The sequence below is a fragment of the Giraffa tippelskirchi genome, chromosome 2 (assembly GCF_054371585.1).
Source record: "Giraffa tippelskirchi isolate mGirTip1 chromosome 2, T2T-mGirTip1v1.2.pri, whole genome shotgun sequence".
NCBI classification, from domain to species: Eukaryota; Metazoa; Chordata; class Mammalia; order Artiodactyla; family Giraffidae; genus Giraffa; species Giraffa tippelskirchi.
This window is the reverse complement of record NC_137276.1, coordinates 111101760-111106319: the sequence shown is the minus strand read 5'-3', so window position 1 is coordinate 111106319 and position 4560 is coordinate 111101760. Positions and strand designations below refer to the sequence as shown.

At 40.9% G+C, this 4560-nt stretch overlaps 1 long non-coding RNA gene across 1 annotated transcript; it reads left to right on the top strand.

The window, feature by feature from the left end:
- The first annotated feature begins 216 nt into the window (after window positions 1-216).
- LOC145539919 (uncharacterized) lies at window positions 217-2749 on the top strand. The gene is made up of 2 exons (XR_014078056.1): window positions 217-2067; window positions 2336-2749. It is a non-coding gene; the product is annotated as an uncharacterized LOC145539919 (long non-coding RNA).
- Window positions 2750-4560: the final 1811 nt, after the last annotated feature.

The window sequence follows — 4560 nt, the reverse complement described above, 5'->3', positions numbered from 1 at the left end:
AATAAATGTATTCACAGGCAGTTGTAAAAATAGTCCAGAGAAGTCCCATTAACCTTCCCAGTGTTGCATCTTTCATAATTATAATATAAAATTTTTATATTGATGTGTATGTATAGTCATATCATTTTGTCACCTGTGTAGATTCATGTAACCATCATCTCCATCAAGATGCAAAGCTGGGGGCCCGGTGGTGAAGACTTGGGCTTTCACTGCCATGGACCTGGATTCTCTACCTGGTCGGGAAACTAATATCCCACAAGCTGCAGTGTAAAAAAAAAATAAAATGAAACTGTTCCATTCACACAAAGTTTTCCTTCATGCTCCCTCTTATTCACTACAATTTAATTTTTTCAAGAACATTATCTAAATATAATCATATAATTTTGCCACGTACAATCTTAGGGGATTTGCTTTTGTCACATAACATTATTTTCTGGATCCATCTGAGCTCTTGTATTTCTCAAGAGCTCAATCCTTCTGCTTCCTGGGGTTAAGTTTGCTCTTCTTTTTCTACACCTTTAAGGAGTAAAGTTATTTATTGGATTGGGAGGCTTCTTTTAAAAAAAAAAAAAACCTCGTATTTACCCTTATAAATTTCTCTCTGAGCACTTCTTCGCTCTTTTGCAAAGTTTTCATGTTCTTTTTTCATTCTTCTCTAAGTATTTTCTATTTTTTTTTCTTTTGGTAAAACATACCTTATACAAAATTTCCCACCTTGCTCGTTTTATAGTATACAGTTCAGTGGTATTGGATATATTCATAATGCTATGCTACTATCACTAGCATCCACCTCTTGATGGATGGAACTCTTATATCTTATGAAAAAAACTATACCCATTACAGGCAACGTTGTTGTTCAGTCACTCAGTTGTGTCCAACTCTTTACAACCCCATGGACTGCAGCACACCAGGCTTCCTTGTCCTTCACCATCTCCCTGAGTTTGCTCAAACTCATGTCCATTGAGTCGGTGATGCCATCCAACCATCTTGTCCTCTGTCGTCCACTTCTCCTCCTGCCTTCAACGTTTCTCAGTATCGGGGTCTTTTCCAGAGAGTCAGCTCTTCATATCATGTGGCCAAAGTATTGGAGCTTCAGCTTCAGCTTTAGGCCTTCCAAAGAATATTCAGGGTTGATTCCTTTAGGATTGACCAGTTTAATCTCCTTGCTGTTGAAGGGACTGTTAAGTCTTCTCCAACACCACAGTTTGAAGGCATCAGGTCTTTGGCACTCAGCCTTCTTTATGGTCCAACTCTCACATCCATCCATGACTACTGGAAAAACCATAGCTTTGACTACATAGACCTTTGTTGGCAAAGTGATGTCTCTTTTTAATACATTGTCTAGGTTTGTCATAGCTTTTCTTCGAAGGAGCAAGTGTCTTTGAATTTCATGACTGCCGTCACCAACCACAGTGATTTTGGAGCCCAAGAAAATAAAGTGTGTCACAGTTTCCATTGTTTCCTCATCTATTTGCCATGAAATGATGGGATTGGATGCCATCATCTTAGTTTTTTGAATGTTGAGTTTTAGGCCAGCTTTTTCGCTCTCCTCATTCACCTTCATCAAGAGGCTCTTTAGTTCCTCTTCACTTTCTGTCATAAGGGTGATGTCATCTGCATAACTGAGGTTATTGATATTTCTCCCTCCAATTTTGATTCCAGCTTGTGCTTCATTAAACCTGGCATTTAGCAAGATGTACTCTATATAAGTTACATAAGCAGGGTGACAATATACAGCCTTGATGTACTCCTTTCCCAATTTGGAAGCGGTCCGTTGTTTCATGCCTGGTTCTTACTGTTGCATTTTGACCCACGTACAGGTTTCTCAGGAGACAAGTAAGGTGGTCTGCCTTTCTTTGGGATTGGAATGAAAACTGACGTTTTCCAGTCCTGTGGCCACTGCTGAGTTTTCCAAATTCGCTGGTATATTGAGTGCAGCACTTTCACAGCATCCTCTTTTAGGATTTGAAATAGCTCAGCTGGAATTCCAACACCTCCACTAGCTTTGTTTGTAGTAATGCTTCCTAAGACCCACTTGACTTCACACTACAGGCGGTCTGGCTCTAGGTAAGTGATCACACCATCATGGTTATCTGGGTCATTAAGACCTTTTTTTGTATGGTCCTTCTGTGTATTCTTGCCACCTGTTCTTACTAGCTTCTGTTTCTATTAAGTCTATATAATTTCTGTCCTTTATTGTGACCATCTTTGCACGAAATGTACCCTTAGTATCTCTAATTCTCTTCAAGATATCTCTAGTCTTTCCCATTCTACTATTGTTTTCCTCTGTTTCTTTGTATTTTGCACTTAAGGAGGTTTTCTTATCTCTCCTTAGGTGATGTGCCTACTTTCGTCCAGTGGCCATTCCCAGTTGGATGTGGAGTTCTGCTACAGGCCCAAACCCTGTATCTACTACTGAGGAAAGTAAAGACTGTAACAGGTCTCCAAGCACTGTCCGCAGAAAGGTTGTTTTTTTTTTTGGTAAATGGACTTCCCAGGTTGCTCAGTGGTAAAGAATCCACCTACCAATGCAGGAGACATAGGAGATATGGGTTTGATCCCTAGGTTAGGAAAATCCCCTGGAGAAGGAAATGGCAACCCATTCCAATATTCGTGCCTGGAAAATCCCAAGGACAGAGAATTCTGGAGGGCTATAGTCCACGGGGTTGCAAGGAGTTGGCTGGGACTGAGTGACTTAACACGGCATTCAGAGCAGTTAAGTAAACTACAAACGTCGCACAACAAGAAAGTGATTGTATGTCATTCTTTTCATGTATGAATTTGCTAATGTTTTGTTGAGATTTTTGTTCCATGTTCATGAGAGATACTGCCTGCAATTTTATTTCCTTGCTATGTCCTTGTGTAGTTGGGTATCAGGGTTGTGCCGGGCCCCAAAATTCCTTGGGAAGTATTCCTTCCTTTATTTTCTAAAAATGATCAGCCACACTCAGTGCACTATTTCCAGCCCTGAAATAGTGAGTGCTTTGAGGGGGAGGCAGCAGGAATCGAGATTTGGGTCCCTCAATTATTTGGATCCCACAATTACAACAAAGGACCCAGAATGGGCAAAGAATGGAGTTCACACAGTTCTAATGGTTGGTGTTGGTTGGTGTAGGAGGGAAGACAGCCATGCATGGACACAGGGTCAGGAAGTTTCCCCAGGCCTCCAGACTGGACACTGTGTCTTTTTTTGTGTGGAAAAGGGCCAGGTGTAAAAGTCCTACACATTCTATCTTTGTTTCCTTCAGATGACCCTCTCTCTACTCCTCAGTTCTGTTACAGGTAGGTTCTGCCTCCCTCCCACCTAGGTCAGCTTCTCACTAGCCTGGATTGCAGAAATAAAAAAACTTTAATTCTTCCAGAGAAAGTGAAAAATGGGAACAATCCTAACTCAGCGTATAAGACTGGCATAACTTTGATATAAAATTTTACAAAGACATTGATGGAAAGGGAAATAAAAATTAAAGGTCAAGTATATAATTCCTAAACAATATTAAAAAATTAAATTTAACAACATAGAACAATAAAGGATAGTACATGGAGATTAAATGGATTTATTCCTGAAAAGCAAATTGATTCAGTGTTCAAAAATCAACTTAAGCAATTAACCATATCAACAGAACAAACAAATAAATCATAGCATTTCAATGCAAAAATATCACTGTAGGGACTTCCCTGGAGGTCCAATGGTTAATATTTCACCTTCCAGTGCAGAGAGTGGGGGTTCAACCCTGGTCACACAACTAAGATCCCACATGTGTCTGGGCCAAAAACCAAAACAAAACAGAAACAGCATAGTAACAAATTCAGTAGAAACTTTAAAAATGGTCCACATCAAAAAAAAATCTTTAAAAATGATCCACATCAAAAAAACTTAAAAAAAGAAATATCACAGTGAAAACTACACATCTATTTTTGATAAAAAAGAAAAAGATTTGGGAAACTACGAATAGATGGAAATGTACTTAATCTGATAGTGCATCTACATCACACTTATACCAACCATCACACTTGCTGGTCAAATCTTAAATTCTTTCTCCTTGAGATTGAAAACAAGATACAATTACCTGGCATTATTTTATTGGTTTGTTTTGTTTTCTGTAAACAGAAAACGAGACATATTCACAACAGTCTACCCCTTGGTTCCAGAGTAGGCATGCATGTGTGCTTTCTCTCGAGCACACACACACACCACACGCTGGGGTAATCGCACCTCACCAGTCACTGGTGATGTGGACAATCCCAAGGCATTTCCAGTATTTATACAATACCTCGCTCGGAAAAACACCCAAAGAGCCTCACACACATAGACGCATCCAGCAGAATTAAGTATAAAGGCTCCTGGGCACAGACTTACGCACCCACCAGGCCTTCGCTTCCCGGAGATGCGCGTCTGCTTCCTTGGTCTGATCTGGACTCTCCAGGCGGCTGGACTGCCGGCTGCGGAGCGAGTCGGTGGGCAGGGCAGGGCGGATCCTGTCAGCTCTTCCCTCCGCCCCCCTCCATCTCCGACACCTCACCGTGTTCCAAGGGCTCCTGTCCCGCGTTTGCGTCTTGCCC